The sequence below is a fragment of the Camellia sinensis genome, chromosome 5 (assembly GCF_055761805.1).
Source record: "Camellia sinensis isolate YWXY chromosome 5, ASM5576180v1, whole genome shotgun sequence".
Classification (NCBI taxonomy): Eukaryota; Viridiplantae; Streptophyta; class Magnoliopsida; order Ericales; family Theaceae; genus Camellia; species Camellia sinensis.
In genome coordinates, this window is record NC_138965.1 from 150,425,781 (window position 1) to 150,448,084 (window position 22,304).

Below are 22,304 nucleotides of genomic sequence, written 5' to 3' on the forward strand. Positions count from 1 at the left end.
GTGAACCTCAAAGTATCTCCTATGTTCCATGTTGTCCTCACATTGCTTTGTCGGCAGCATAGCTCACGGGCAGTTATACTCATGCTCTTGGATTCAAAGCCTTGTGTGGGTACACATGGTCTTCAACCTTCGTTTCTTGGCTAAGCATTCGTTGCTTGTTGTGGGCTACGATCGTGCTTGCCTTTGACCATATCGACTTGTCGGTTGGGCTTATGCAGTGTCGGCGTCGTAAAAATGAATGCTACATGGTTGATCCTGCCAGTAGTCATATGCTTGTCTCAAAGATTAAGCCATGCATGTGTAAGTATGAACTAATTCAAACTATGAAACTATGAATGGCTCATTAAATCAATTATAGTTTGTCTGATGGTATTTACTACTCGGATAATTGTAGTAATTCTAGAGCTAATACATGCAACAAACCCTGACTTCTAAAAGGGATGCATTTATTAGATAAAAGGTCGACGTAGGCTATGCCTGTTGCTCTGATGATTCATGATTACTCAACGGATCGCATGGCCTTTGTGCCGGTAATGCATTATTAAAATTTTTTCCCTATCAACTTTTGATGGTAGGATAGTGGCCTACTATGGTGGTGATGGGTGACAGAGAATTTGGGTTCGATTCCGGAGATGGAGCCTGAGAAACGGCTACCTCATCCAAGGATTGCAATAGGCGTGCAAATTACCCAATACTGTCACGGGGAGGTAGTGACAATACATAACAATACTGGGCTCTTTGAGTTTGGTAATTGGAATGAGTACAATCTAAATCCCTTAACGGGGATCCATTGGAGGGAAAGTCTGGTGCCAGCAGCCATGGTAATTCTAGCTCCAATAGCGTATATTTAAGTTATTGTAGTTAAAAAGCTCATAGTTGGATTTTGGGTTAGGTCGATCGGTCTACCTCAGGTGTGCACCGGTTGTCTCTCACATTCTGCCAATGATGAGCTCCTAGTCTTAATTGGCCAGGTCATGCCTCCGGCGCTGTTACTTTGAAGAAATTAGAGCGCTTAAAGCAAGCCTACGCTCTGGATACATTAGCATGGGATAACATCATAGGATTTCTATCCTATTACGTTGGCCTTCAGGATCAGAGTAATGATTAACAGCGACAGTCGAGGGCATTCGTATTTCATAGTCAAACATGAAATTCTTGGATTTATGAAAGACGAACAATTGTGAAAGCATTTGCCAAGGATATTTTCATTAATCATGAATGAAAGTTGGGGGCTTGAAAATGATTAGATACCATCCTAGTCTCAACCATAAACGATGCCGACCAGGGATTAGCAGATGTTACTTTTAGGACTCCGTTGGCACCTTATGAGAAATCAAAGTTTTTGGGTTCCAGAGGGAGTATGGTCGCAAGGCTAAAACTTAAAGGAATTGACGAAAGGGCACCACTAGGAGTGGAGCCTGCGGCTTAATTTGACTCAACACGGGAAAACTTACCAGGTCCAGACATAGTAAGGATTGACAGACTGAGAGCTCTTTCTTGATTTTATGGGTGGTGGTGCATGGTCGTTCTTAGTTGGTGGAGCAATTTGTCTACTTAATTTCATTAACGAATGAGACCTCAGCCTGCTAACTAGTTATGTGGAGGTAACCCTCCATAGTTAGCTTCTTAGAGGGGCTAGGCCATAGAAGTTTGAGGCAATAATAGGTCAGTGATGCCCTTAGATGTTCGGGGCTGCACGCACGCTACACTGACGTATTCAACAAGTCTATAGCCTTGGCCAATAGGCCCAAGTAATCTTTGAAATTTCATCATGATGGGGATAGATTATTGCAATTGTTGGTCTTCAACGAGGAATTCCTAGTAAGCATGAGTCATCAGCTCGAGTTGACTACATCCCTACCCTTTGTACACACCGTCTATCACTTTTACCAATTGAATGGTCTGGTGAAGTGTTCGGATAGCGATGACGTGGGCGGTTCTCTGCCGGTGACATCATGAGAAGTCCACTGAACCTTATTTTTAGAGAAGGGAGAAGTCGTAACAAGGTTTTTATAGGTTAACTTGCAGAAGGATCATTGTCGATGCCTCTACGTAACAAAATGAGCCGAGAACTTGTCCTTACTGCTGGGGAAGCAGGAGGTGGTTCGTTGGCTCCCTCCTGCTTCCCCTCATCAACAGTGTGCTCAGAGCCCCTCCAAGGACGACAGGTGCCATTCCTCAACAAACCAACAAACCCCAGTGCGAATTGTGCCAAGGAACTCAAACAAAGAGACCACGCTCAGTGCATCTCATGAAAAAACTAAACGACTCTTGGCAACGGATATCTCGGCTCTCGCATCAATGAAGAACATAGCTAAATGTGATACTTGGTGCGAATTGCAAAATCCCGTGAACCATCGAGTCTTTGAATGCAAGTTGTGCCCGAAGCCATTAGGTTGAGGGTGTGTCTGCTGGGCATCTCACGTTGTGTCACCCCTGTCCCCGAAGGGTAGTAGGTAGATGTTGGTCCCCCGTGTGCTCCCACAACAGACTACGCGTCGCGACGAGTGGTCGTTGACAAACTGTTGCCTCGTGTCACGAGCATCTTAGTTGTCACGGGAGGTCTGTTGTGACCTTGTTGCGCCGCTACCAAGGCACTCCAATCACAACCCTCAGGTCTGGTGGGATTACCCATTGAGTTTAAGCATATCAATAAGCAGAGGAAAATGAACTTTCAAGGATTTCCCTAGTAACGGCTAACGAATCGGGAAGAGCCCAGCTTGAAAATCGAGCAACCCCATTGTTCGAATTGTAGTATGGAGAAACGTCCTCAACAACAGACCCGACCCAAGTCCCCTAGAAAGGGGCGCCAGAGAGAGTGCGAGCCCCGTCGTGCCCGGACCCTGTCACACCACGAGGTGCTATTTGCTAGTCGGGTTATTTGGGAATACAGCCCTAATCGGCCAGTAAATTCCTTTCAAGGATAAATATGGGCGAGAGACCGATAGCAAACAAGTATCGCAAGGGAAAGATGAAAAGGATTTGGAAAAGAGAGTCAAAGAGTGCTTGAAATTGTCAGAAGGGAAGCGGATAGGGGCTGGTGATGTGCCCCAATCGAATGTGGAACGATAACTAGCTGGTCGTCGATCAACTTGGGGCGTAAACCAATGTGGACTGGTCCGCCGATCGACTTGAGGCATAGACTGGTGCGAATTAAGGCAGAGACCAAAGCCTGGGCAGTCGAAAAGCTCGTGGAGATGCCTTCGCCTTAATCATGGCTGGCAGTGCGCGCCCTTAGGATTGCTTCGGCATCTACGCGCTCACGGCACCGGCCTGCGAACTCCTCATTCAGCCAGTCTTGAATCATGGACCAAGGAGTCTGACATGTATGCGAGTCAACGGGTAAGTAAACTTGTAAGGTGCAAGGAAGCTGATTAACGTGATCCCCTTGTGGGTTGCACCGTCAACCGACCTTGATCTTCTGAGAAGTGTTCGAGTGTGAGCATGTCTGTCAACACTCGAAAGATGGTGAACTATGCCTGAGCGGGGCGAAGCCAGAGGAAACTCTAGTGGAGACCCGTAGCGATACTGATGTGCAAATCATTTGTCTGACTTGGGTATGGGGGTGAAAGACTAATTGAACCGTCTAGTAGTTGGTTCGCTTCATAGTTTCCCTCAGGATAGCTAGAGCCCGGGTGCAAGTTCTATCAGGTAAAGCCAATTGTTAAAGGCATCGGAAGCGCAACACCCTCAACCTATTCTCAAACTTTAAATTGGTAGAACGGCGCGACTGCTCTGTTGAGCTGCGCCACAGAAACGAGAGTTCCAAGTGGGCCATTTTTGGTAAGCAGAACTGGTGATGCAAGATGAACCGGAAGCCAGGTTACGATGCCCAACTGCGTGCTAACCTAGAACCCATAAAGGGTGTTGGTCGATTAAGACAACATGACAGTGGTCTTGGAAGACGAAATCCACTAAAGAATGCGTAACAACTCACCTGCCGAATCAACTAGCCCCGAAAATGGATGGCGCTTAAGTGCGCGACCTATACCCGGCCGTCGGGGCAAGTGCCAGGCCCCGATGAGTAGGAGGGCGCAGTAGTCGCTGCAAAACCTTAAGCACGAGCGACCGTTGGTAAGGATCTTGGTGGTAGTAGCAAATATTCAAAAGAGAACTTTAAAGGGCAAAGAGGGGAAAGATTCCATGTGAACGGCACTTGCACATGGGTTAGTCATTCCTAAGAGTCGGGGGAAGCCCAATAAAGAGCGCGTTCAGTGCGAGCTTCAAAAGGGAATCAGGCTAAAATTCTTGAACCGGAACATGGCGGCTGAAGGCAATGTTAGAGAGTCTGAAGACGTCGGCGGGGGCCTCGGGAAGAGTTATCTTTTCTATTTAACAGCTTGCCCAACCTAGAAACAGCTCAGCCGGAGGTAGGGCCCAGCTGTTGGAAGAGCACCGCATGTCATGTGGTGTCCAGTGCACCCTTGGCGGCCCTTAAAAATCTAAAACACCGTGTGCGTCCCATGCCCGGTCATACTCATAACCATATCAGGTTTCCAAGGTGAACATCCTCTGGTCGATGGAACAATATAGGTAAGGGAAGTTGGGAAAATAGATCCGTAACTTCGGGAAAAGGATTAGCTTTGAGGACTAGGCACGGGGGTTTTAGTCCTGAACCTGTCGACTCTCGGTGGACTACTCGAGGTACTCCCATGCCGAGAGTGGGTCATTGTGTGCCGGTTGGGGGATAGACTAGGAACGTTGCCTCACAGGGCTTGCCCTGGGCAGTGAGCAATCGACTCATAATTGTTACAGACAACGGGAATCTGATTATTTAATTAAAACAAAGCATTGCGATGGTCCCTACGGATGCTCACGCAATATGATTTCTGCCCAGTGCTCTGAATGTTAAGGTGAATAAATTCAACCAAGAACGGGTAAATGGCGAAAGTAACTATGACTCTTTTAAGGTTGCCTAATGCCTTGTCATCTAATTAGTGACGCGCATGAATGGATTAACGAGATTCCCACTGTCCTTGTCCACTATCCAGCGAAACCACAACCAAGGGAATGGGCTTGGCAGAATCAGCGGGGAAAGAAGACCCTGTTGAGCTTGACTCTAGTTTGACTTTGTGAAATGACATGAGAGGTGTATGATAAGTGGGAGCCGAAAAGGGAAAAAGTGAAATACCACTACTTTTAACATTATTTTACTTATTCAGTGAATCGGAGGTAGGGCGCTGCCCCTCTTTTTGGACCCAAGGCCCGCCTCAGCGGGCCGATCCAAGGGGAAGACATTGTCAGGTGGGGAGTTTGGCTGGGGTGGCACATCTGTTAAAAGATAACGCATGTATCCTAATATGAGCTCAACGAGAACAAAAATCTCGCGTGGAACAGAAGGCTAAAAGCTCGTTTGATTTTGATTTCCAGTATGAATACGAACCGTGAAAGTGTGACCTAACGATCCTTCAGACCTTCAGAATTTGAAGCTAGAGGTGTCAGAAAAGTTACCACAGGGAGAACTGGCTTATGGCAGCCAAGTGTTCATAGCGACGTTTTTTTATCCTTCGATGTCGGCTCTTCCTATCATTATGAAGTAGAATTCACCAAGTGTTGGATTGTTCACCCACCAATAGAGAACGTGAGCTGGGTTTAGACCATCGTGAGATAGTTTAGTTTTACCATACTGATGACAGTGTCGCAATAGTAATTCAACTTTAGTACAAGAGAAACCGTTGATTGCACAATTGATCATCGCGCTTGGTTAAAAAGCTAGTGGCGCGAAGCTACCATGCGCTGGATTATGACTAAATGCCTCTAAGTCAGAATTTGGGCTAGAAACGATGCATGCGCCTGTCGCCTACTTGCTGATCTGCAGTAGGGACCGTTCGGCCTCCAAAGGGACGCGTCATTGGTGAAGCCCGCGTAACGGATGAGCCGCGCGGGCTGCCTTGAAGTACAATTCCTATCTTGAGTGGTGGGTAGAATCCTTTGCAGATGACTTAAATACACGATGGTGTATTGTGTGTGGCAAAGTGGCCTTGCTTCCATAATCCACTAAGATACAGCCCTGCGTCGCTCCGATTCGTCCCTCCCCTTTTCCTATCCCTCCTGTGACCGATTGGCCATGAACCTAAGAACACATAATATAGCCCAAGTGTGTGCCTCAACAGTCAAAAATGATTTATGTGCATTCCAAAATGAAATTCATAAGGCCTAAGGGAATTGCTAACAATTTACGATGAGTTGCACGTCGGCAACACGTGCCGAACAAAGGATTTAATCTGCGCGACGGCCTAGGCTACGACACTTGGCAAGGTGTCAAGATATGCCCATTCAAGGTTCAACACCTTGATGCTACACTCATTTGTGCCCTTTGGAGAGCCAAAATCATGCCCAAGAAGTTGTTGGTGCAAGTGCAAACAAAGGCTTAAGGCATAGTGCAAGATAGCCCCACGACATGCCATTGGACAACACATGCAAGGCCGTAACCAGCAGTAGCCTTGCCAGTAATAGCCAGTAAGCCATAGCCTTGTCAGCAACAACCAACAGCCTTGCCAGCAGCTCAGCAGCAGTGGCCAACCAAGGCTGGTGCTGCCTGGCTTGCATGTGCGCGGCCTTGCTTGCATGCTCGCCGCCAAGGTTCTGGTACTTGACAAGGCTGTTGCACTTCGTAAGGCCGTGGCACTTGACAAGGCCGTGGCCTGTTATGCATGTGCTCTGCTTAGGCTGCGATACATGGCAAGGTGTCAAGGTGCACCCATCCAAGGGTCAACACCTTGATACCACACACATTTGGGCCCTTTGGAGAGCCAAAGACATGCCCAAGAAGTTGTTGGTGCAAGTGCAAGCAAAGGCCCAAGGCATAGTGCAAGAACAGCCCACGGCAAGCCAAGAGATAGCACATGCCAGGCAGCAGCCAACAGCAACCTAGGCCGCAGCCAGCAGTGTACCAGGCCGCTGCTCAGTAGCAGCCCAGGCCGTAGCCTTGCCAAAGCCCAGGCCGCGACCTAGCTTGCATGTGTGCGGCCTGGCTTGCACTCCCGCGGTGAAGGCTGTGGTGCTTGGCAAGGCCATGGCCTCACTTGCATACGTGTGGCCTAGGCTATGCCGGTTGGCAAGGCCGCAGTCTGGCTTGCATGCACACTGCCTTGTTTGCATGCCCGCCACCAAGGCTGTGGCACTTGACAACGCTGTTGCACTTGGCTAGGCCGCGACACTTGACAACGCCACTGCCTGGCATGAATGCACTCTGCCTAGGCAGCGACACTTCGCAAGGTGTCAAGATGCACCCATTCAAGGGTCAACACCTTGATGCCACACATACTTGTGCCCTTTGGAGAGCCAAAGACCTGCCCAAGAAGTTGTTAGTGCAAGTGCAAGCATAGGCCCAAGGCATAGTGCAAGAACAGCCCACGGCATGGCAAGAGATAGCAGATGCCAGGCCGCAACTAGCAACAGCCTAGGCCACAGCCAGCAGCAACACAGGCCGTAGCCAACTGCAGAACAGCTCGCAGCCTGGGCAATGGCCTGGCTTGCATGCTCGCGGTCAAGGCTGTGGCACTAGCCCCCCTGCAACTAGTAGCACGCCCAAGCTGTAAGGCCGCAGTCCAGGCCACAGATAGGCCGTAGCACAGGCCGCAACACGTGTCAACTGTGAGTCGCAAACAGGCCAAAGGCAGGCCACGGTTCTAGCCATAGCCCAGCAACAACAGCCATGTGAGAACCCGTATTTAATTATTCAAAAAGAAAATAAATAAATAAGTAAATTAATTAATTTTATCCAGAGTCTATCCGAAATATATATTAGTGTATAAATTAGTTTTAATTTAACCTAATTAAATCACTAACAAAGACATTATTAAGAATAAAAATTTTGTGGATGTTCAATACGTATTGTTTATAAATTATTTTAATAAGGATTCAACATGATAATTATTCTTACTAAACACCTAAGTTAAAAATCTTAGTTTATCAATTTTAAGAGACAAACACATGCACACACACACACATACACACACACATACACACACACACAAAATCAGACTTCGGCAGATTTTTCGATGGCAACATTGCCACTTAGTTGTATACATGGTGATATAGAATATAGTCCCCATTATAACTCTTCAAATTAGAAGATTTGATTGGACTAGATGGAATTATGTGAGAGAGAGAGAGAGAGAGAGCCTTGGGATTGAATTCATATATATATATATAATATATATGAAAGCACTTGCATTCGGAGAACAGAAAAGGGAAAAAGAAGTCGATGAGCAAACAAAGCAGTAGGGAGAAGAGGAAGAGTAGGAGATTAAGGAAGCTAAATTTTTCTACCATTTCATCATCCTATTATTAAGTAAGAAAACCCTCTCGACCCACTTATTTTTTTTTAAGTTAAAATTTCAGATTGTATTCCTAGTAATAATTATAGATAATATTTTATTTATAGTTGTATATAAATTTTGTGATTTGTATATCAAATATTTGAAGATATGGGTAGTCTTAAAGTCATGGTATTATTGTGGAAATAGGCTTGCATGTGTAGTTTATACCATTAAAGAGATGATTGAAGATTTTATTTGGCCCTAAAATCTGCCAAACAGTTGTAGGAAATTTTAGACTACTCAAAATTTTGAGATGATTTATTTTACAAAGTTTGTTGAGAATTATGTGTATTTTATCCAAGAATTTTTGCAACAATTATTGAGTTTTGTACGAATTTATACAAAATTTTAACCAAATCTGGAACTATAGACGGATTTTACTATATGTTTGAAAAATCATTAAAAATTCTATATTAAACCAAATCTAGTAATTTCTAAATAAAAAAATGAAAATTGAGAAGTCCAGTTTCATAATAAATTTTTAGATTATGGAATTGATTTATAAATTTAAGTATGTAATTAATTTAAGAAAAGGTGATAAATCCGTGTCATAAACTTTCTTGGAATTTTTCAAAATTGTTTATAATTTATTTTTGGAAAATGCTTTCTAAAAACTGACCATAACATTTTTATTGAGTATTCTATAGATATATATGAATTTTAGAGTTGTATAAGTAATTTATTTATGAGTTTAATTACGAGATATACAATTTGACAATTTCTGGAGTTCGGCCTCAACCATATCCATCTCATCCATCTCGACTCAACAATCTTGCCTAATTCGCGTCGTCAAGCTTTGCATCAATCCATGAGCTACGCCGACTACTACACATACTTGCATTGGATAAGGAAGAACTAGCTTGAATCAACAAGTGGAGAAATTTTCAACACTTGAACTTATCAGTAGAATCTCTAACTTGAGCAACAAAAAAGAATTGAAACTAGGGTTTTACGAAATTGAGTTCTAAAGGGAACATAAGTAATACTAGGGGCACTATGAATGATTAGTTACCTTGAGTTTTTTTTTTTTTTGCTTTTGGGTCAGTTGTGAGTTCTGTTGTGTCGTGCCTGGTGTTTGTCTCAGTCTGCACTATTTATTGAGTCACCATAGCGTGTCTATCGCTTAAAAGCGCTCTTCATCAAGTCACCATAGTGTGTCTATCACTCAAAGTTCTAACAGAGTAGCATCGCCAAAATTCCATACACGAGTGTTTTCTCTAAACTCAAAAACAAGTCCATGTGTGGAATTCATAAACAAACTGAGAGTGCCCATACAAGGGGCATCGCGTTTATGATCATTGCAAAGTATATATGAGGAATCTGTCACTACTTTGGAGGGGACTGGAGTAAGTTCTCAATAGGCTAGAACAGAAGAGAAGCATGAGTCTGATTGGTTGGCACCCATTCCAGGATCTGATGATCCCCGTTACACGTGCCTGCATCATGTTAAAAAAAGGTGACCAGTGACTGGACACTAGGAGCAATTTTCAGTACATCTGATTGGGCCATCCATTGAGCAAAAGGCATGAACCCAACCGGCGGCCAATGGCCGGACACTAGGGGCAATTTTCAATGCATCTGATTAGTTCATTAATTGAACAAGGGGCATGAACCTAATGATGATTCTGATATGATTCTACTTTCGAAAGTTGTTTCTGACCATTTCAAAACTCTCTCAAGATTGCCATCTTCCCTCTGATTAATACATGTGTTTTATGCATGCATGCTCATACACTCTAGTTGATTTGAACTGCGTGATTGGTTGCTCTTGCTCATGACTTTGTTCTGTACTTAATAAAGTTTTGTCGAGTTGCCTGCCTTTATGTTCCATTTCTATGAGTTGTGACAAGTTGCCCTACACTCATTTCATAGGGATGGCTATATTTCTGGGAGCGAACTCCGGGCGAATATGAAGCTCATGGATACAGGTTATGCCTTGGAATGAAAGACAATTCCGAATCCGCTTTGTAACGACCCTTGAAGTAAGATTATGTGAAATTGTCTGATTAAGTAAGTCTTCCGTGTACTAAGGTGAGAAGACGATCATCATCTAAATAGAGATAAGGGGCTCGTAAGTATGTACGGAACTGATTACCGCCCCTAGAAAGGCTGCTTTCCAGCACTCTTCCTTAATGCCTCTTTGTTAGTTTTATTGATATTGTGAGTAGAGGTCTTGCTATTGCCTTTGGTCTCTTTCATCTGGTTAATTTGAAATGAAACTTTCAGGGCATTGACTCAGACCAGGAAAGCATCCAATTCTAATAGCTAGAATCAAGACTGAAAATCTCGTCTAATAAGAAGAGCGCTAATTTCTGTCTTACATCACACTAGTCTTGTTCTTGAGTTGGGGGGGGGGGGTCATGGAAGAAGTGGGTTTGATTCCCATAGCTCCCATGTGGCGAACGCGTAATAGTAGTAAAATTTTATCATGATATTTTCTGTTTTGTCAAGCCCAGTCTTTCACGACACTTTAGGTTTACTTATTTTGTTAGGTCTCGACTTCTTTGCTATGATCTTCCCAATAGTTCATATTCAAATACTCATTATTGGTACGTTTACTAGCATGAAAATGGGCTTTCTAGATTTCCCATCTAATTGAATTGTGGGAATATTATAATCTCTTTCATGAATTATTAGAACCTAACTCATCGGACTCACACTTTAGATGGAAGGAATATTAGCCACCCAATAGAATGTCTCCTGAGATATCTAAAATGAACCCATTGAGTCCAAATGGACCCATTATATGAACCCATTTAGTCCTAATGGACCCATTATCATTAACTACTCATCCTTTCTATTCTATGATCATCGATCATAGAATAGAGGGCCCCTTTACCATTCTGTATAAATAGGCTATTCTATTTGTACAGATAGGGTAGAGGGGTGCCTCAGACTTATTCCCTTATTCCATGAACTAATCTTAATCTTATTCTTGGATCTTGTTCGTGATATTGATAAAATTAATCTTTTTATAGATTCTTCTAATGTATATGTATACTAAACTACTACAGTATCATAATTTTTTTTTTATTAATTAATTTTTTTTATTTCTATTTTTTTTCATTTTCTTTTAGTGTCATCTTTGCTATGTTTCTTTTTCCTTCAGATGAACCTAAAACTCCAAAGTATATGCTCATTTCCCTATACATACCATGCATCTTTTACCTTGTATCGCACTGTTTTGTGCACTTTGTATCGCACTATTTTGTACAGCTTGAGTTCGTACTATTTTGTGCACTTTGTATCGCACTTTTTTGTGCACCTTGAGTTCGCACTATTTTGTGCATTCACCTTGCATCGTACTGTTTTGTGCACCTTCTGTTTGTACTATTTTGTGCACCCTGTATCGCACTGTTTTGTGCACCTTAAGTTCGCACTATTTTGTGCACTTTGTATCCCACTGTCCTGTACACTTTGTATCGCACTATTTTGTGCACTTTGCATCGCATCGTTTTGGGCACCTTGCATCGCACTATTTTGTGCATTCACCTTGCATCACACTGTTTTGTGCACTTGCATCGCACTGTTTTGTGCATTACAACCACATTCGCACTGTTTTGTGCACCTCACATCGCACTATTTTGTGCATTCATCTTGTATCGCACTGTTTTGTGCACTCACCTTGTATCGTACTGTGTTATGCACCCTGCATCACACTACTTTGTGCATTCATCTCATATTGCACTGTTTTGTGCACCCATATCGCACTGTCTTATGCACCCACATAGCATTGTTTTGTGCATTCATCCTCATCGCACTGTCTTGTGCATCCAAATAGCATTGTTTTGTGCATTCACCTCACCCGCACTATCTTGTTCCCTCATGGGGTCTAGAAGACCTTAAATCGTCTAAAGGTGCAATTCATTTGGTGTTTGTCGTACCCGAACGACTTCAGGCGATCTGGTATAGCCACTTGATTGTGTTTATAGTGAGTTCCTAGGAGATCAACTGAGACAGTGGAAACTAGAGTTTGAATGGTTGAGGCCTAGAATGCGAAGGTTTGGAATTTCTGAGACTAAAGTCTGGTTTGAATACCCAGGGGTGTATCCTCGGCTTGAAATCTGTATGGCGACCCCATAGGTTGAGGTAGCTTGTATGCGCCTCAATTCTGGATACTGAACCAACCTAGTCTGTCACCCTGTTGAAGAATAGGGAAGGTTACAAACATGGCCAAGGAGAAAAGTAGAACCCGTAGTTTGGAAATGCAAGATAACGCCAAGAAGAAGAGAAAGTTCCCCAGCAGCATAAGGTGAGTCATCGCCGATTGCCCCTGCAAGGTGCTTTTTAAGGCACCACTTCCTAGCTGCTACATCATATCCATTATCTATTTGTAGCTTGCTTCTGTGCTCCTTTTGGATATGACCAACCCTACAGTTCGGACTCCCGTGGTTCTGAATCTGATTCCACAAATACAATGTGAAATAGAAAAACACAAATGAGTCCAAATCCGACAAATCTTTTGGAAAATTAATTTTGAATGAAAAATGCCAAAAATGGATTGCTTTGCCAGATTACAGAGTCGCTATCTAAATATTTTTGGGAAATTTAGGAAACCCGTGTCACACCTCGTATTTTATTACTCGGATAGCATTATCAATATTCATTAATCAAGTCCATTTACAAATAATATTTCATCCATGGATGAAATGATGAATAATTAAATATACTTATTCCCTCTCGTTATACAACAATGACATTTACATACAAATAAAAGAAATGCCCTGAGGCTTACAATAAAAGAGAGGACACTACTCTTTACAAAAAAATAATACTCAGCCAAACAACAAATGAAGTAGTACAATCCATCACTACATTACACTTATGAAATTGTAAAACCCATTGTTTGATTTTCAAATCCAAAAAGCATTCCTTGTACACATGTACAGACAGGGGGTGAGTAACCACTAGTTCACCAAGCAATCTCATATTAAAACATTAGAAGATATGCGGATACCCAAATACTCTTACATATACGTGAAGTCATATCATGTCAAAACCATATGATTTTATTACATAATCTCTTAAATCCAATTTATTTAATTAACCACAATAAGTTAACTTAAATAAATAAACATGTTTCAATAACAACAGAACATCCTTTTTAATTCATCAATTATCTCATTATCAATTGAATCAAATAATTAAACAATTCATCAAATCAATTTTATACAGTCTTATGAGATGAATGCATATGCCATGTCATGCTCAAAATATTTTTCTCATCTTTTGAAAATTTTACGCACAATGCCAATTTAAAAAACATTAATCAAACAATTTCAATAAAATTCTAAGATGGTAAATACAACTCAAGTAATCCCTAGGCTGGTGTCTGTAAGTAGACTATACCAGTCTTACCAATTTGTGACTTTCACCAGTATTAACTACAAGGCTCGACACTTGTAATCTGTCATTTTTACCAGTATTAACAGGAAGGCTCAACACCTGTAATCTGCCATTTTTACCAGTATTAGCTACAAGAATCGACACCTATCATCTACACCACCTTTCAAGACTTATCACCGTATTTACCCCAAAATCATTTCATGAAAACTTGTTTCCCAACATTCCTTTCTCAATGCAAAGTTTTCAAATCAAATTTCAAAACTCATCATAATCAAATGAATTGATATGCTAATGCAATGATTAATAATGCAATGCAATATTTCTTCCACTTTCAATACTTCCACACAATATTCCCATTGTGATCAAAATTCTCATTTCTCATTTCAATATAATTTATAATACAATTCCAAGAGATAATCCAACAACATCCACATTCATATAATCTCCACAAGTTAATCAACATTCCCAATTTAGTAACTTCAAGACAATTCTATAACAAACTATATATCAAACTTCCCATTGTTTGGACTCCCACAAAACCTTCAATCAATTTTTGTTTCACCTCAACCAAGATAATCAAAATGATTTTCACCAAATCCCATACTTATTGAATATTACCATTTCCATCACACTATATTAAAAGTTATGGTATAATCTCAATAACACACTTTTAATCATAAAGGATACAAAATATTAACCAAACTAATTTAATCCATCAAATTAGTAAGTTCATTATATTCACAATTTTTCAAAATAAATTATATTAAACCTAACTTAACATGCCTTATCTTTTAAACATAATCATATTTCATGCCAAGCTACTTAAATAGTTTATTTTTCATTTAAATCTCTACAAATAACAATTTCCAAAACTTTTCTAAAATTAACTAATTAACATGATATTTACATCAAAAATTAAGAAATATGTCCAAGAGTAACATTTTCAAGGTTATGAGTTCAAAAGTCCATATTTCACATTTTTTATTTTCATAAAAAAAAAAAAAAAAACGAATACAACTTAATCATCAACATATCATCTTCTATAAAGTTTCATTAATATAATACTTTTAAAATTTTTAATCCCAAAATAACTCTATAATCCCAACTTAACAATCTAGATAATATTCCTCAACATCAATTTGTTTTTCTCAAAAATAAATTCCAAATCAAAGATAAAAAAAAAATATTTCAACTTTATATTTCTCAAAATAAATCATTTAATCATAATATGATGTAAATACAATCATACAACTTTTAAATTTTATTTTCAGATTTTTTTTACAAAATTAACGGCACAAAATGATTTTCCCAAAATCAATCTCAAAATGTCAATATTCTTAACATTTCATCACAAATTTTCTTCCAAAAATTACCAAATAAAAATCTAAAAATTATATATATATATATATATATGTATGTATGTATGTACATAAAATGACATATTTTCTCACAATAACCCTAACATAACTTTAATATAAAAATATGAAGAAAGTCCCTACCTCAAATAATGAAGAAGAGCAGATCTGAAAGGCAAATCTTGTCCGATCATGAATCCGAGACTACCATTGCGAAGATCACGACGAGCTCTCCGACTTTCATTTACAACACTTTTGCAAAATCTCACTCTAAAAACTCTCACTCTAAACTTAAAGCTTAAACCAACAATGGAGGGGAAAAGAGAGAGAGAGAGAGAGAGCGAGCGAGAGAGAGAGCAGGAGCTCTCTGCTCCACCCACCAAATGAAATGCATAAAGAAAGGAAATGAAAAGATGGAAGGAGAAAGTGGGAAGGCAACCCACGTGGGTTTGCTTCCCAAAGTTTAGTTTTCCCAAAAATGTAATTTTTATAATAATACCTCAAAATTTTATAATATAAATTATAAAATGAAATAATTTTTCTCACCACAAAATATAACATTTATATATACCACAAAATATAATATTTTGTTCACTACGAAATATACACATTTTCATTCTTTATAAAATATATAATTTTCACCATATGATACACACCATAAAATCAACTATTAAATATTTATTATAACTCCTATATAATAAATAATAACAACTCCCAAGGTGGTTACTATCAATCACATAATTAAAAAGGACCAAACAGTAACTCACTAAACATGAGTTACTATCTAAGTCATGGGTCCCACCCATAAGCCAAAGATGGTCCAATTATATACCAAAATAGACCTAACAAATTTATCCAAATCATGATCTAAACATTCAAAATTAAATAACAAAATTCTGGTATAAATTAAACTGAACACCAATCAGTCTATGAATTTTCCTAAAATAAATAATCGTCAATAAATTTTGAAATTTTTGCCCAACGTGCTAGACTTGTATGTGAACAACATATAAAAATTTCATAGTTTTCTGAGATCGGGAACTATTTTAAACAAATACAAAACCGAACTGTTTTCGCACAGAATTTACACAGCAGTCAAATTTGAAAATTTGCTCAATTAAATTATGCACTGTCTATTTAAAAAAAAAAATTTGGGTCATCACAACCTACTCTCCTTAAAGAAATTTCATCCTCAAAATTTAAACAAGTAATATAATGCATCCTACTGTCACCCGGAAACTCACTTTGGTATTTACCAATACATCAACAAAACTTCTTTGACTACTACATGAGCCTCAACAAGAAACACTAGTAATGAACCAAGCCAATACTATCGCACAACAATTGATTATAAAAACCCTTACTAGTATAAATCATTAAGAGATTTTTCTATCCACATCGATAACCCAAAGCAACAAAATATGATCTAATCCCTTAAGTATAACAAAATTTTTGCAAAACGATTCCTCAAAATACAAAGACACCATACCTTATTGGTGATAATCCAACTTCAACTAACTATTTCCATCGCCTAAGGCACAATGCACCTCAAGGCCAAAACAACCATTACAACTCTGAAACCTTAACAAAACGAAACAATACATCGTCAAAAGCACTAACCACCAACTCAAAAAGTGACCGCCAACCGTCACAATACTAACAACGCTTAACCAACACTAGGGTGATGCCACACCCCATAACTCAAATGAAATAAAATCAATTTGGACAATGAGCTGGGATTTCCATTAACAAAGATTACAAATCAACATTAACGGTTCCACTCCGATGTGCAGTTTACAAAATGGTCTCAACAATATACCTTAAGTCTAAGAAAGACTCAACACAACTAGGTAAACACCCAAGTTGTACATGGCCCTCAAGCTAAAAGCTAATTCAACTCAACTTCTAAAACATTTACTTCGAGTTACAACACAAATTCTGGTGAGTCACAAGGTCCATCATGAATGCAACCATGATTTGACTAACACAACTCACAGGATACTTAAAACAATAGTGTCATTCCCCTGGCCAACCAACAAGAGATCATACTTCTCTTCCAGGACTTATCACACATTAAGCACAAGAAAGCACCCTCCAAGGTTTTGCACAAAAACTCATAATTCATTCTAACTCACCCAATTGCAAGGAAAAGAGAGTCTAGTTCTTGAAGCTACCCAAATTACACACGGCCAAAACAATCTAAAATTTAGATTACATCACCAAACTATCATTCTCGTAGAGTCATTCCAAGACTCTATTTGGAAATCACTAGACTAACCAACTAGACACAAGATGTCCCCAAAGGAAAATACAATCATGGCTCAAAACACAACTCATTCCCTTTAAGAAAATTCTCTTACCAACGAGTGTTGGACACTCCCCCCTAACACCCAGGGACAAAACAAACAAATAAATAAGGATAATAACAATTATGAATATTGTCCGTTTCAAATCTTATCTTTAAACCTTACATAGTTTGCACTTTATAGATTTTACAACCAAATCTCAAAACAATCAATCTTTCTTGGGAAATACACCCCTTACCTCCATTCACAATCTTTACCATGTCGAGACCACGCCTCTTCCCAAATACATACAAGGATATACAACCCAAAGTTCAAGACTAACTCCACACATAATCAACTGAATAGAACAGTTTTCACAATCATGCAAGGCCACATATATTCCATTCATAACATTTAGCACCAACACCTCCCACTAAGGTACATTCTCATGTTTCAACATGAAACTCAACATATGCATATCAAATAGCATAGAGTCACATAAGCACATAACATATATCGGATATTCCTACGAAGATTGTTAGTCGTTCTAGAAAACCTTTTAGACCTCTTATTAGAAATCACGTTGATCAGGCGCATTTCCAATGAGATTTCTAAGAAAATTTCTGAACCCGACACAACATCCCGAAGACTCAACCCCATGCACACATAAACATATAACATCGTAGCACATAAGCATGTTATCACATAGAATGAAAACGTCGCTCACAATCCCAAGGTAAACCCAATTGTGGTCAGAACCACTTCCTACGAGCCAAGGTATTCAAACCCAGTTCGCTCTGATACCATGTTGTCACGCCCCGTATTTTATTACTCGGATAGCATTACCAATATTCATTAATCAAGTCTATTTACAAATAATATTTCATCCTTAGATGAAATGATGAATAATTAAATATACTTATTCCCTCTCGTTATACAACAATGACATTTACATACAAATAAAAGAAATACCCTGATGCTTACAATAAAAGAGAGGACACTACTCTTTACAAAAAAATAGCACTCAGCCAAACAACAAATGAAGTAGTACAATCCATCACTACATTACACTTATGAAATTGTAAAACCCATTGTTTGATCTTCAAATCCGAAAAGCATTCCCTGTACACATGTACATGTAGGGGGTGAGCAACCACTAGCTTATCAAGCAATCTCATATTAAAACATTAGAAGATATACGGGTACCATAATACTCTTACATATACGTGAAGTCATATCATGTCAAAACCATATGATTTTATTACATAATCTCCTAAATCCAATTTATTTAATTAACCACAATAAGTTAACTTAAATAAATAAATATGTTTCAATAACAACAGAACATCCTTTTCAATTCATTCAATTATCTCATTATCAATTGAATCAAATAATTAAACAATTCATCAAATCCATTTTATACAGTCTTATGAGATGAATGCATATGCCATGTCATGATCAAAATATTTTTCTCATCTTTTGAAAATTTTACGCACATAGCCAATTTGAAAACACATTAATCCAACAATTTCAATAAAATTCCAAGATGGTAAATATGACTCAGGTAATCCCTAGGCTAGTGTCTGCAAGTAGACTATACAAGTACTACCAATTTGTCATTTTCATCAGTATTAACTGGAAGGCTCGACACCTGTAATCTGTCATTTTTACTAGTATTATCTGGAAGGCTCGACACCTATCATTTACACCACCTTTCAAGACTTACCACCATATTTACCCCAAAATCATTTCATGAAAACTTGTTTCCCAACATTCATTTCTCAATGCAAAGTTTTCAAATCAAATTTCAAATCTCATCATTATCAAGCAAATTGATATGCCAATGCAATGATTAATAATGCAATGTAATATTTCTTCCACTTTCAATACTTCCACACAATATTCCCATTGTGATCAAAATTCTCATTTCTCATTTCAATATAATTTATAATACAATTCCAAGAGATAATCTAACAATATCCACATTCACATAGTCTCCACAAGTTAATCAACATTTCCAATTTAGTCATTTCAAGACAATTCTATAACAAACTATATATCAAACTTCCCCTTGTTTGGACTCCCACAAAACCTTCAATCAATTTTTGTTTCACCTCAACCAAAATAACGAAAATGATTTTCACCAAATCCCATACTTATTGAATATTATCATTTTCATCCTACTACATTAAAAGTTATGTTATAATCTCAATAACACACTTTTAATCATAAATGATACAAAATATTAACCAAACTAATTTAATCTATCAAATTAGTAAGTTCATTATATTCATAATTTTTCAAAATAAATTATATCAAACCTAACTTAACATGTCTCATCTTTTAAACATAATCATATTTCATGCCAAGCTACTTAAATAGTTCATTTTTCACTCAAATCTCTACAAATAACAATTTCCACAACTTTTCTAAAATTAACTAATTAACATGATATTTACATCAAAAATTATGAAATATGCCCAAGAGTAACATTTTCAAGGTTATGAGTTCAAAAGTTCATATTTCACATTTTTCATTTTCATAAAAAAAAAAAAAATGAACACAACTTAATAATCAACATATCATCTTCCATAAAGTTTCATTAATATAATACTTTTAAAATTTTTAATCTCAAAACAACTCTATAATCCTAACTTAATAATCTACATAATATTCCTCAACATCAATTTATTTTTCTCAAAAATAAATTCCAAATCAAAGATAAAAAAAAATATTTCAACTTTATATTTCTCAAAATAAATCATCTAATTATAATATGATGTAAATACAATCATACAACCTTTAAATTTTATTTTCGATTTTTTTTTACAAAATTAACAACACAAAATGATTTTTCCAAAATCAATCTCAAAATGCTAAGATTCTTAACATTTCATCATAATTTTTCTTTCAAAAATTACCAAACCAAAATCTGAAAATTATATATATATATATATGTATATATATGCAATACCTCATTAAAATGACATAATCTCTCAAAATAACCCTAACATAGCTTTAATGTAAAAATATGAAGAAAATCCCTACCTCAAATAATGAAGAAGAGCAGATCTGGAAGGCAAATCTTGCCCGATCATGAATCCGAGACTACCATTGCGAAGATCACGACGAGCTCTCTGACTTTCATTTACAACACTTTTGCAAAATCTCACTCTAAAAACTCTCACTCTAAGCTTAAAGCTTAAGCCAACAATGGAGGGAAAAAAGAGAGAGAGAGAGAGACCAAGAGAGAGAGAGAGTGAGAGAGAGAGAGAGTAGGAGCTCTCTGCTCCACCACCAAATAAAATGCATAAAGAAAGGAAATGAAAAGATGGAAGGAGAAAGTGGGGAGGCGACACACATGGGTTTACTTCCCAAAGTTTAGTTTCCCCAAAAATATAATTTTTGTAATAATACCTCAAAATTTTATAATATAAATTATAAAATGATATAATTTTTCTCACCACAAAATATTACATTTTTGTATACCACAAAATATAATATTTTGTTCACTACGAAATATACACATTTTCATTCTTTATTAAATATATAATTTTTCACCATATGGTACACACCATAAAATCAACTATTAAATATTTATTATAACTCATATATAATAAATAATAACAACTCCCAAGGTGGTTACTACCAATCACATAATTAAAAAGGACCAAACAGTTAAACATGAGTCACTAAACAAACTCAAATTAAATTAAATCTAAGTCATGGGTCCCACCCATAAGCCAAACATAGTCCAATTATATACCAAAATAGACCCAACAAATTTATCCAAATCATGATCTAAACATTCAAAATTAAATAACAACATTCTTCTATAAATTAAACTGAACACCAATTAGTCTGTGAAAATTTTACCTAACGTGCTAGACTTGTATGTGAACAACATATAAAAATTTCATAATTTTCTGAGATCGGGAACTATTTTAAAAAAATACAAAACCGAACTGCTTTCGCATAAAATTTACACAACAGTCAAATATGAAAATTTGCTCAATTAAATTATGCACTGACTATTTTAAAAAAAAACTTTGGGTCATCACAACCCGTGACTCGTGCCAAAGGTCACGTGTCCATCATTACCAAAGTGTCTCGGCTCAGGAACTTAGGTACGAGAAGGGAAGGCCATGAATTGAGCACCCCACTCGCCCGATCAAAGATCGGCCTCTACTAATCATGATGTGATTCTTATTTACATTATATGCTCTTGTTCTGGTTATTAGGCTATTTTTTACTATGTGATGCACACAAGTATAGCCTAAGTTGTAAAAGTTGGAACATTTGATTTTGTGTTTGTTTGAAAATTGTTTTGAATATGTACCACTTGAAAAAGTAATCTCATATGTACTTTCATCAAATATCCCAATTTAAGCAATTCACCTTCATCCACAAGCATTCAAATAGATATATCACTTAAGCACTTGGCCTCATGGAAAACATACTCGACATGATAACACAGACATACAAATACAACATGCTAAAGCAATAAATGCTCGCCTAGTACTCCAAGGCAAGCCAAAGAAGATAAAAGAGTTAAAAAAAAAATGCATGATCCTAACTAATGCAATATGACTAATGCAACACAAACAATTATGACTAATGGGCTCAGCTACTAACATGGTATTTGAAGCAATTTGATAGCATGTGGTCGAAGCACGTATTCAAAGAGTTAAGCAATAACAATGCTTTGTTAGAATGATGAACCGAGCTTTGATGCGTGCAAGACATGTGGATGCAAAGCATGAAAAATGTTAAGAAAACATGATGCTCTATAGTAACATCATAAGCGGAGAAATAAAAGGGAGAGGGAAATGGGCATTGGAAGACACACACTTATTACAGATTTTTCCCTCGTACAAGAGGGTCCGAATGAGTGTTCAAATGTCCAAATTTAAATTAACTATTACAAAACCAAATGAATGAATTAAGCTAATGAATACTAAATAACTAACCAACTATCTAATTTATTACAATGA

General features: G+C 38.1%; 2 non-coding genes and 1 pseudogene across 2 annotated transcripts; all 3 read left to right on the forward strand.

Annotated features, from left to right (window-relative positions):
• The first annotated feature begins 242 nt into the window (after positions 1-242).
• LOC145792110 (18S ribosomal RNA) lies at positions 243-2,039 on the forward strand (annotated as a pseudogene).
• Positions 2,040-2,266: 227 nt separating this feature from the next.
• Positions 2,267-2,421, forward strand: LOC114260424 (5.8S ribosomal RNA). Its single transcript, XR_003628636.2, has one exon. It is a non-coding gene; the product is annotated as a 5.8S ribosomal RNA (ribosomal RNA).
• Positions 2,422-2,607: 186 nt separating this feature from the next.
• On the forward strand, positions 2,608-6,029 carry LOC114260425 (25S ribosomal RNA). Its single transcript, XR_003628637.2, has one exon. It is a non-coding gene; the product is annotated as a 25S ribosomal RNA (ribosomal RNA).
• The last annotated feature ends 16,275 nt before the right edge of the window (positions 6,030-22,304 follow it).